Source organism: Nanorana parkeri, unplaced genomic scaffold (genome assembly GCF_000935625.1).
Source record: "Nanorana parkeri isolate BGI_ZX_2015 unplaced genomic scaffold, ASM93562v1 scaffold1320, whole genome shotgun sequence".
In the NCBI taxonomy this organism is placed as follows: domain Eukaryota; kingdom Metazoa; phylum Chordata; class Amphibia; order Anura; family Dicroglossidae; genus Nanorana; species Nanorana parkeri.
The window spans coordinates 456,781-469,667 of NW_017307588.1; the positions used below are offsets into that span (position 1 = coordinate 456,781).

The 12,887-nt window shown below is 49.6% G+C and overlaps 1 protein-coding gene across 1 annotated transcript in view; it reads right to left on the reverse strand.

Annotated features, from left to right (window-relative positions):
* Positions 1-11,796, reverse strand: part of SHMT1 (serine hydroxymethyltransferase 1) — a 35,189-nt gene extending 23,393 nt beyond the window's left edge. The window contains exon 1 of the mRNA XM_018569319.1: positions 11,789-11,796. The gene's annotated coding sequence lies outside the window, so the exon portion shown is untranslated. The remainder of the gene's footprint in view (positions 1-11,788) is intronic.
* Positions 11,797-12,887: the final 1,091 nt, after the last annotated feature.

Genomic DNA, 12,887 nt, shown 5'->3' on the forward strand with positions numbered 1-12,887 from the left:
GGGGGGGGGGGGGGGGCGGGATCTGGGTGCTCCCTTTATGAAAGTGGGTACCCAGATGCAGATAAGCCTCCCTGCCCGCAGACCCCCACAACCACCCGGTCAGGGTTGTGGGGAAGAGGTCCCTGTCCTTATCGGCATGGGTACAAGGTGCTTTTCCAGAAGACCCCCCCTGACAAAGCACCCTCCCAATACTGAGGGAGGGCATGTGGTCACCTGGTATGGTGCAGGGAGGAGGCCCCCCCCCCCTTTCCTGCCCTGCCAAGCGACAGCTTAGATTAAGGGTCTGATATGGAATTGAAGTGATGACCCCACATTCTTTGGGGGTTTTTTGGCGTTGGGATTCCTACCTGGCCTTAAGGGTCTGGTGTGATTTTGCAGGGGGACTTCATGCAAAAAAAAATTCCTACCACACCTAAAGGGTCTGGAAAGATTTGGGGAGTGTTTTTTTTTTGTTTTATTTGTTTACAATAAAAAAATTAATTCTGTTCAAAACCTCTGGGGTATCGTGCAGAATGACTGAATCGAATGCTGAGGCGACCATTCAGCAATACACTCTCTGCTGTTCGGCCCCTTGGAGAATAGGGTTGAACGGCAGGGAATGAACTGCGGAACGTTCGCCTCAGCCAATCCAGGTGTTGCATCGGCTGAGACGAACAGGCTCTTCCCTTTGGTTCAGCCAGATATACTGAGCCTGCCAGCTAAGAGTATGCCGTGCAGAGCTGCAGTGAATAGCTGAAGAGGCTCCGGCTCACTTCACTTCGGCTCGGTTATTCATTTGGGAACTTAGTAAATATCCCCCCTTAGCTTCTACGAGTCAGAATTTTGTGCGTCCGACATGCTCGAAGTTCTAGAGTGTAACACCAGATGGCGCCAAATCCCTTTGATAGATATTTCAATAATCCCTCAACCATCCCTCAGGGACCAGTAATAAGACTGTTCATTGAGGATCCAATTTTATTTCCAGTTCGATAAAGACTCGCCAATACAAATATTATCTACAAAGTGACATAGAAGGTCTTACCTGGAAAAGTCTGTAGTTATACAGAACGATGAAGTGGGGGTAGACTGAGAATAATCAGCTAAGAAGTGAAGCAATAAGATTATTGAAAGCAAACTGCGTCACTTTAAATGCAACCTGCCAGTTCTTTTCACGTAGCAATACCTGGTGATCCTGCCAGTACCTGGGGCTTCCTTCCACAAGGTGACAACACAGATTCCACCAATGTGAAATCACTACAGCTACTGTCACCCTGTCCAGCACTAGGCCACCACCACACACATAGCCGAAGAGGGTTCTCAGCGTTGTCACTTTTGCCAGCCAGCTCTTGCCATGCCCATATCCTTCCCTGCGCTGTCTACATCGCAAGTGATCAGCATGCAAGAATCGATTGATATTCAATGGAATTGTTCGCCTTGATGATCAAATGTGGAGGGATGTAGCAGGTTTTAAACAGTTGTCCAAATGACTCAGCCACCTATCAGCCCTGTACAACCTCTAGGGTTGCCACCTTTTCTTCAAGCGAAACCCGAACACTGTAGTTACGTGCGTTGCAGCTTGCAGCTTATTCATATGGAAATAGCGCCATTCATTCCTATGTAAATATCACAGCTGAGACTATTTTCAGTGGGGGGCCAGTAGCCCCTATCTTAATTTTGGTTGCCCCTGTCTGCCTGACATCTTGTGTCCGGGTTTCTGCTGCCATGAAACCCGGACACAGCATTCAAAACCCTCACTGTCCGGGTGAATCCTGGACAGGTGGCAACCCTAACAACCCCCCATGTATAAAATATCAGGTTGACACTTTATGGTCCACAGGAACCCCCACGTGGGGGTGGACGGTGTGGTCAGGTGGACCAACAAAGTGACTTCTTTCCATAGGGTGACAATGCAGGTTCCCCCAAAATGAATTCACTACAGCTTTGTCACCCTATCCTGCACCAGGCCGCCAATTGGGGGACTGGGTCGGTACTGTGGTCAGGTGGACCAACAAAATGAAATGTAAGGCCTTTCCTGGAAAAGTCAAAGTGGGGATAGATTGAGATCAATGAATGGAGGACCGGTTGACCTAGCGTCAATGTATGACCTTGGCTTCTGCTTACTAAACACTGCAGCTGTCAAACAAAATGGAAACCTTGACAACAGAACAATGGCCACGTGCAGGTCCAGCAAGCTTTGGCGCTCAGCTAGGTTATGTGACCAGTATGACTGCCGCGGGAACTTGTCTCCTGCGGTTCTTCCCGTGTTCCCAGGCCGGCTCTGAACCGATATTTCCACATTCCAAGCTGAAGGACGCCGGGCCTACTTGTTGTCTTCTGTATGAATGACCTCCTGTGCGGCCTCTCACCACGACCCCTCATCAGTATTATACTCAGAGATTCAGTTTATAATGGATCCACGGACACTTTGAGCTTGAAATATTGATGCTTGATGCTTTATTCACATACTTATATGAATGGAGCCTCTGGGTTTAAAGGAGAACTATGAGGTGAGTGCTTTTCACTCACCTCATAGTTCTAGCCGACCTGTGACAATGAGACTGGTCGGCTCAGTAGATCGGGAAGTGAGCGAACACATACCGGCGTTCGCTCACTTCTCGATCCTGTCACGGCTCTGCCGTGACTGGATTCCCCCCTCCCTGCATTGTCTGTCTGAGCTGCTGCTGTAGTCCTAGTCCACTTCAAGGCACAGTCCACTTTTTGCAAAAAAGTTAATAAATCTACCAATATGGCAGAGACAAAAAAGTGTATTCATTTTCTGCATTGGAGCCGTTGTAACTGTGATCAGTGGATGGCGGGTGCAATGCTCTGACTCCCGCAGACTATTCCCCCCAGCCCCAGGTCTGGGACTGGGGGAGGTATGGAGGCTGGTTTTAGAAACGTGCGATCCGTTTCGTTCCGAATCAATGCATCCGAATGTGTCCGAATTTCCGTTTTCGAATTTCGGATCCCGTCTGAATTTCGTACAAAAACGAAACTGAATCGAGCATGTGACTTTTCTGGCTTGTCAGCCTTTGATGACAGCTATTCATTTTCAGAGGAGGGTCAGGGGAAGCTTTCTAATATAAGATTATGGTCACTGAAGTGACCATGAGCTTATAGCACAAGGCTGAATGCCATCGACGTAAGACATACTGACATGACCAGCTGGAAATGGTTTTGTCTTACATTATTGGCAGGGAAAGGGTTAAAGCCCTGTCTACCATATAGTCTGTATTGTGTATAGACAATTCAAGAGATCACTAGAGGGAATGATCATATAAATGTAACCACTGATATTATGGGGACAGCGATGGTTACATTTAAATGCTCGGACACTTCTGCATTCTCTTTAATTGTAACATTGTATCCTGTTACTAACATGTATTTATTTCCTATGATCCCCGGCTCCATCTAGTGGCCATCATGGGGTATTTATTTCCTATGATCCCCGGCTCCATCTAGTGGCCATCATGGGGTATTTATTTCCTATGATCCCCGGCTCCATCTAGTGGCCATCATGCTGTATTTATTTCCTATGATCCCCGGCTCCATCTAGTGGCCATCATGGGGTATTTATTTCCTATGATCCCCGGCTCCATCTAGTGGCCATCATGCTGTATTTATTTCCTATGATCCCCGGCTCCATCTAGTGGCCATCATGGGGTATTTATTTCCCATGATCCTCTGCTCCATCTAGTGGCCATCATGCTGTATTTATTTCCTATGATCCCCGGCTCCATCTAGTGGCCATCATGCTGTATTTATTTCCTATGATCCCCGGCTCCATCTAGTGGCCATCATGGGGTATTTATTTCCCATGATCCTCTGCTCCATCTAGTGGCCATCATGCTGTATTTATTTCCTATGATCCCCGGCTCCATCTAGTGGCCATCATGGGGTATTTATTTCCTATGATCCCCGGCTCTATCTAGTGGCCATCATGCTGTATCTTCCCCACTCACTCTGTCATGTATTGATGAACTTACTGAAGAACATTTGACCAGAAGAGATACACAGTACAGTGAGTGAGCGTTGTCACCCGAGGACAGGAAGTGTGTCACTGGTCAGCTGAAAAATAAGGCAAACTGGTAACATTGTATATTCTCCGTTTTGGCTTTATATATACACAATAAAGGTAAATAAAAGTAGCACATGTCCAGCGGCACTGGATATAATTAGCCAATCACTAATTTTACTTTTCCGCCTGAGGTTTGTATAGTCACAAATTCCACCACTGATCTCTGCGCTCTGAACACTGCCAAATGCTACAAGCGAGCGCGATGACAAGTGTTTATTTACAGAATGTTTACAAGAGCGAGGCGATTATCTGCGATAAAGTGAAGACATCCGAGCCGAGGTCTGATGAAGCATTACAGCGTGACAGCTGCTCCTGTTCCCAGCAGGGAGATCCTACCAGGAACAATGCCGACACACAGGTGACAACACGGACAATAGACATGTGCTCTCTTCATTCAGCCCCCGGCTTCCCGATGGGCTGCGTGTGCCGGGAGGGGGGGGGGGGCCCTCCTATGATACGTCAATGATTGTCTGCAGTCATCAAATTCCTCAGTTTTATTGCTCAAGACGTAGACAGCTGGTGGCTTCCAATCTGAACTGGAAAGATTACCACATAGGATACAATTAGGGATGAGCTCTGGTTATTTCCTATGAGCTCATTTATTTCCTATGATCCTTGGCTCCATCTAATGACCATAATGTGTTTTTTTTCTCCTTATTGTTAGCAAAGAGATACAATGTTATCATTCTAGAGATCGCTGCAGACATTGATACTACGGGATAGTATTTGTTACATTTATATGCTAATTCCCTCCAGCTTTCTCTAGAATTGTAACATTGTATCTCCTTACTAACTATGGGGATATATTACATTATAGCCACTAGATGGAGCTGAGGATCATGGGAAATAAATACAGCATTATGGCCACTAGATGGAGCCGAGGATCAATGGAAATAAATACAGCATTATGGCCACTAGATGGAGCCGAGGATCAATGGAAATAAATACGGCATTATAGCCACTAGATGGAGCTGAGGATCAATGGAAATAAATACGGCATTATGGCCACTAGATGGAGCTGAGGATCATAGGAAATAGATAAAGCATTATGGCCACTAGATGGAGCTGAAGATCATGGGAAATAAATACGGCATTATGGCCACTAGATGGAGCTGAGGATCATGGGAAATAAATACGGCATTATAGCCACTAGATGGAGCTGAGGATCATGGGAAATAAATACGGCATTATAGCCACTAGATGGAGCTGAGGATCATGGGAAATAAATACGGCATTATAGCCACTAGATGGAGCTGAGGATCATGGGAAATAAATACGGCATTATAGCCATCAGTGGTTCTCAACTAGTGGGTCGCGACCCAAAAGCGACCCAAAAGTGGGTCGCGACACCCTCTGCAGTGGGTCGCGGCGTCATGTCTGCATAGACCGGCCCATCTGCATTAGAGAGAACTAGAGGGAGGATTTTAGGAAATAAATACGGAATTATAGCCACTAGATGGAGCTGAGGATCATAGGAAATAAATACATGTTGGTAACAGGATACAATCTTACAAGTCCAGAGAACGGTGAGGGGAATGAGCATATAAATGTAACCACTGTTACTACAGGGATAGCAGTCACAGTCACACCCCCAGCCTGTGATTGGTCAGTGGAAGAGGAGCAGCAGACTGATGGGCTCTCCTCTATGCTCTCTTTCCTTCCTACAGTATCACACTGGATTGTTGCACAGATCAGATAGATGAATACACCGGGCTATGAGGATCCCAGCCTGTCATTGTCACCTCCATGCCCTCTAATTATGCAGAGTTCGCATCCATGTGATCGGCGCTCCCCAGGCTGTTGCAGCGCCGCCATTTTCAGTGTGTGATAGAGGGAGAGGGAAGAGCGAAGCCTGGACCGGCACCGGGGAGGAGCGGCCGCCTGCTGGGAGGTAGGAATACGCGGCGGTCACCGGGGCCGGGTTCATGAGGGGGGCAGGGTGTGACCTCGGGGTCATGTCATAGTACATGTGTGCTCCATGTCATGTATTGCCTGTGTGGAGGAGTCGTGTCATACTGCATGTGTGGGGGGCAGGTGACGTGTGATGGCATGTGTCATAGGTGGCATGTTATGTGTGGGGGACAGGCATGGCATGTAACATGTGATGTGTACAGCTATGGTTTTTCTGATGTGTACAGTTGTGGCATGGAACATGTGATGGGCACAGGTGTGGTGTTTGATGTGTGAGATGGGCACAGTCTTGGCATATGACATGTATGATGGGCACAGTCTTGGCATGTGACATGTATGATGAGCAGTGTCATGGCACGTGACATGTATGATGGGCACAGCGGTGGCAGGTGACATGTATGATGGGCACAGCGGTGGCAGGTGACACATGTGATGGGCAGAGTGGTGGCCTGTGAGGTTGCCCACCCTTGCTGTATGTGAACCCCTACAATGAATTCTGTTCTATATACTATAGAAAGAGTTTTGTTGTAATCTGTTCAACAAGTGCAAAAACAAAAGCCTGCTAGAAATTGGACTACAGAACACCTCCCCTCTGTGTTATGGAGAGGCTTCTGTCATCTCGTCTTAGGGTGACAACGCTGCTCCTCCATACATACAGTACAGCGAGTGTTGTCACCCTAGGACAGGAAATGTGTAACTGGGAAAAAAGAAAACTAATGCAGCCGGCAGATCTGAGGATGGGAAAGCTGCAGATAGCAGACGAGGACTACTGACTCTCCAGATATACACTGCATGCTAGTCCCCGGAAAGAACTAGAACCCTGCGGCCCGAGGGCCACATGCAGCCCTTTGGGACTTGCTGTGCGGCCCTCTACAGCCCCCAGCAGTTCATAATGGAAACATTCACCTCTCTGGGAGTCATTCCTGTGGCTGTCTTGTAATGCCTCATGGGACTTGTAGTTCCACCTTACTGACCCCACTGAGCTAGAGGGTCCCCCTGACTGCCAAGCCAGCAGCATTTCCAGGATGAGACCTCTAGTGGCAGCCGCTCTGTTCCTTTACCCACAATACAGTGTGAACATTGCATACCGGGGGTGGGCGACCTCGGCGCTCCAGCTGTTGTGGAACTACAAGTCCCACGAGGCATTGCAAGACATCCACAGGCATGACTCCCAGAGGAAGAAGCATGTTGGGATTTGTAGTTTCAGCACAGCTGGAGGGCCGAAGTTGCCCCCCCCCACAAGGCGATGATCTCCATTTGCCTTTCTGAGCTGTGATTTTATATAGTTGGTATTTATAGCCCCCAATGTGCCCTGTCCAGAATGCCGGTGTCACTGCCCGGTGTCACTTTCGGCTCTACAGATATGGAAGTAGCGGCTCTCTGCCACTCATTCCGCCCCCTCGGCAGCGCCAGCTGTTGTACAGGAAGGGCCGTGTGGTTGGAGCGGAACGCGCGGGGTCATTAATGTGCAATCTAGATAAGACGATGGTACATGAGCGGGGGCCCGGGGTCATCGGAGAGCTGGTGGCTGCAGACCGAGCTCTTATGTGCCAGAAGATTGTAATATCCCTGTCCCTGCCTCGGCGCGTCCATAGACGAGAAGATAAGGGAGAGAGAGAGGAGGGGGTAGGGAGAGGGGGGAGGGAGAGAGAGAGGACTGGGGGCTTATTTACTAAAGGAGTAGAGTATAGACCAGGGGTGGGACAAACTCCAGCCCTCCAGCTGTTGTGGAACTACAAGTCCCATGAGGCATTGCAAGACTTGACAGCCACAGGCATGACTCCCAAAGGTAGATGCATGGTGGGATTTGTAGTTCCAACCCTGCTATAGGCTGGTGTACACGGTCTGTTGTCTGGTGGATCTCATCCAGTCCTTCTTGGTCCTCCCTTTCCCGATAAGTCGTGGAGCTGCAGCTGTCCACGGAGCGCCTCCTCGGTCACATGATCACATGATGGAGAGGTTCGTGGATGACAAAGCTGTGGCAGCGTCCCATGAAGCTGACTGCTGCGCCTCCAAGGTTTGCCATCTGTCAGTCTGGATTCGGGGGTCACTAGGTCAGGCGTTGGTCATGTGATGTCTGTGGAAGGGAGCACCAGACTGGCTCATCCACGCCTTAATCAGAGGAGGTCATGTGACCAAAAGGTTCTGGATCACATGACCAGCAGAAAATGATAAAATAATCTTGTTTGACTTTTAAAAAAAAATCTCTGCAAGACAGTCAGCACAGCTCCATTCTGACCTTCCATTGCCGGAATTATTCAAGTCACCTTGATGAATGAGGTCTGTTGCATCTGATATATAAGAAATAATAAATGCAGTTACGTCTTTATTAATACAATGAAATGTATTTTGAATTTGGGTTCATGTCAGCTTCATGTCAGCTGGGTTCAATACCTTGCACAGCAGAGCTCAGACTGGAGGCAGGGTGAGGGGCAGTCAGTTGCCTTCCATGCACTTCTACTGACAAGAAACATGACCTCATCAGCCTCCTCCGTTGTCCAATCGCTGGTTCGGGGGGGGGGGGGTTGGTGAAAATTCAGGTCACCAGGCGGGCTGTGCTGCCCGGAAGGGCTTTGCATTTCTGAGAGCTGTGTAAAATTCAGGACTGGATGAACAGAAATACAAATCAAAAGTCAGATTAAGAGGGGCAGGTTCTTCGCTGTGAGCCAACCAGGCAGCATCGCAGTGCCAATTTCAGGAGGCAGAGACCAGACCAGTCACACTGCAGCAGGAGAAAGAGCTGCAGTGACCAATCTTTATTACAGGAAGCTCCTCCCACTACAGGAGGGGGTGGAGACCAGACCAGTTATCTTGCACAAGAAGAGAGAGCAGCAGTGAGCGGTCTGTATTGGGGAAGGGGGCGGAGACCAGACCAGTCACCCTGCACAAGTAGAGAGAGCAGCAGTGAGCAGTCTTTATTACAGGAAGCTCCCCCCAATACAGGAGTGAGGCGGAGACCAGACCAGTCATCCTGCACAAGAAGAGAGAGCAGCAGTCAGCGTTCATTATTACAGGAGGGGACGGAGACAAGACCAGTCACCCTGCACCATGAGAGAAAGCAGCAGTGATCGGTCTTTATTACAGGAAGCTTCAAGTCTTGCACTGGATCACTGCACAGATCTGGAAGAAATACACAAAGTTCACTAAAGGGGTCTATTTATTGAACATTCGCACAGCAAGCCTCTCTGCAAATGAGGTTTGCAGCTAATTATGGCCTCCAGATGGCGCTGAGGAGCATAGCTAATTCCTATACTCCTCGGCTCCATCTAGTGGCCATAACGTGCAGTTCGTTCCATGAACAGACCCCCAAGATTGAAGGAAGAATTCACGTCTCTCGTATTTATATTTTATCATTTCGGAGTCCGGCTGAACTTAATCCTTCAATTTAATGAGCAGCGTGCGGGACAAATCCGGGACTCTTAATTTGCTTGGTTACGCTTCCTTCCTGCTAGTGCGGTGTCCGTCGTTTCCTGCTCCCAATCACCCATGTCCTCATGTGTTTTCATGGCGTGATGAGCTCCTGCTAATAAGGACGCGGGGATATTTCCAGTTCTGAGCGGATACACGCCGGCGCAGCGATCCTTACTCTCATGCGGGGCCGGGATTTTGGAAGTCGGGATTGTTCCACCTATAGAATCTCCCGGTGACCTGCGGGTATGTGGTCAGATCTTTTAAAGGGACATGCCACCCAATACCAGGTGAACCATCCGATCTTCTAATCTGGCCACACACACACAGCCCCTGATTGGAACATCTGAGGACCAATCGGGTGCTGCGTAGTTGTCGATAGATTTATAGGCAATCGAGGCAGAAAACGAAAGAATCTTCAGAAAGCACGGAGTCATCGTATGGGCAGGAAATGCGGGGGGGTCATACCGAGAACAGGAAGTACAGAAAGCCGCGTTCTCCTCTACAACGCCGCACCGTGTAACGAGATCAGTTCGGCTTCCTGACATGCAAATACAGAAGTATTGGCGTCCCGATTTGTTTACACGTCGCCGCCTGCTCCGTGTATTTTAATATTTTCTATTGCCGCTTGTCTGTGATCCTCATCCTCATCCGGCCATAACCAGTCCGGCCGGGTGAATATTGCATTCCGGGCTCCTGCTGATGACTTAAAGAAGAACCCCGGGCAGAAAAGTCCTCACCCTTACAGTGGAGCTATCCCGGCACTGCAAGGGTTAAGTTCTCGTTTTGTCTAGGGACTAAAATTAGGGATGCACTGATACTAGTATCGGTATTGGTGCCGATAACGAGTATTTGGCCGAGTACTCATACTTGCCCAACTGCTCCGATGCCTAGCCCGATACTTCCAGTATCAGGAAGCCGCGGCAGCACATCATTGCACGCTGCCCGGGTTCCTGATTGGCAGGGAAGCCGACTCCATGCTCCCTCAATACTTGTGACGAGGGAGCATGGAGCCAGCTTCCCGGCCAATCAGGAAGCCGGGCGTCGCCTCATTACATGGCTTCCTGATTGGCCAGAAAGCCGGCTCCGCGCTTAGTCGTCCATGCAGCCTCGCTTCCCCCTCTGCTCCAGCGATGGAATATCTATTGGCGTCCTCACATCCAATACACTGTATACACCGGGGTTCTATCGAAAGCTCCAACTCGTCGAAATCTCCAACTACATCACTGCCGGGTACTTGCCAGTTGGAGATTTCGAGCAGACGGCGTTAGACTGCAAGACGCAAAGACTGACGGAGCTCTGCACAGCTGCATGTTAACAATATTCAGCAGGTGGCAAACTCGACAAGTATTCTGAAAACGCTGTGCGCGCATGCGCACCGTAACTGTACAGAGTCTGAGCAGCAGAAGTGAGGTAAGTGGAGATCTCGATGAGTTGGAGCTTTCGATAGAACACCAGCACCTGTGAAATGAGTCCCTTAAGACGCGGTTCCATGAACGCTCAGGAGAAAATGGCGGCTCAGAGGGGATTTCCTGTCACGTTGTAGACATTTCCTCTCACTTCCTGTTGCGTCTGCAGGGCAGGAACGGAAGAATATCTCTGACAGGAGATAAACAGGAAGCCGTCACCTGACAAAGGAAGTTAACGCTTCCCTACTCCAGCCAAAAATAACAGTATTGGCTTCGTACACTTTTTGATGCCACGTGAGGGGCCCGTTCACAGACGTTCAGGGTAATATGGCCCATCTGCAGGAATGAATGGCACGGACGCACTTTAAAGGCGGGCCAATGGCGACAGGTGACACCACTGGTGTCAGGACAATGTGAAGATTGCTGAAATGGACAGCAAGTGAAGAATAGAACCAGGGGTGGATAACCTCGGGCTCTCCAGCTGTGGTGAAACTACAAATCCCATAATGCCTTGGCCTCCGGGAGTCAAGCCCGTGGCTGTCAGTCTTGCAATGCCTCATGGGACTTGTAGTTTTTCAATAGCTGGAGTGCCGAGGGTGCCTACCCCTGGTATAGAACGTGGCAGGCTGGTGGTGGACTTTACCATTTGACATGTATGGACTCGCTGTACATGTGAATGATTCGAATCCTTTAACACGTGTGTTGGATGTAGACTATGTTCTCGTTGTAATAAGCCCCCCTCACCCTCCCCCATCCGTGCAATTGAACCTTGGATCAAGATGAGAAGTAATATATTAACCCTGCAGGAAGCTTATCGCTGCACATTAGCTGCTCCCTTTTATAACCCCTTCCCACCTTGTATGGGGGGTGGGGGGGAGGTGAGGCGTTTGGACGTTTGGAAAATCGGCATTTGCCGAAATGGAGGGGCGCCGACTGGGCCACACGCTGCTGGAACTTGGATCAGTGTACGGCCTGCTTACTTTTCCACCTCTTCTCATGTAACCTCCCCGTTCCTTTCCTTGTCAATGTTGTAAAATCAAACTTTTCATCATAGGTTCCCAGCTCCGCCCCTTCACTGGTTAGGGAAAGTGGGAGGAGCCAGGATCCTGGGTGCAGAGATTTCACCATCCAAGGCCCCATTCACACCTGCTTGCTTTGCTGAGTTTGCCGCACATCACCGTAAGCGTGTGCTGTCGTGCGTTAACTTAGACTGCAAGGCGTGCGTCCTGCTTGCCGTGGTTGGGGCACCTTTGACAAATAATGGCACTGCATGGGTGACGCACAATTTTCGCGCGTTGCGTGAACTCGCGGCGAAGGCCGGGATTGTGCGCACAGCAGGTGTGAACAGGGGTATTGGTTGTAGCCGGACTCATCCTTTGTTTCCCAGATCTTGTTCAATTAGGACACTGGGAATAAAGCGTTCCTTCTGCCCGCCGGCAATCTCTCACAATCTCCTTGTATCAAGCCGTCCCCGAGCATCAGATTCACCGCCGTGTCGGCTTTTCTCTGGAGTCGCTTACAAGACTCCGACGCTGCCAAGAAGTTTGCTGTCTGTTCCCTGGCAGTGATAACGCGTATCTGTGTGTTTAGACACTTGCTGGCCCATGTCCCAAACCTTCAGCTCTTCTCTGCTGATTTCCCAAAACTTCGTACGGAGGAGCGGGGGGCGAGTTCTGGGATCTTACTGCAAAGTTTATTTCAATTTGACATTCACATTTTTTTTTTTTTGGTCTTTGCTGTCCCATGTTTGCAGACGGTTTTCCCTCTTGCAGCTGTCTGTCTTGCTGAGATAAAATCAACTGGCTTCACAGCCTGTTTGTAAAGCATGAACGATAGAGTGCAACACAACGAGGAGGGGCTATGCAGAAGAGCCGGGTCCATTGAGTCGAGCAGCGGCTATGGGGATGGGGGCAATCTGCAGGGATAAGGAGGGGCTATGGAGTTTCGAGCAGGGGCGGTGCGCGGTGGGGAGGAGGTGCTATGGAGTCGAGCAGGGGCAGGGATGAGGGGGGCTATGGAGTCGAGCAGGGGCGGTGTGCGGGAATTAGGGGGGGCTATAGAGTCGAGCAGGGACGGGCTGGGGTGAAGAGGAGGGCCTATGG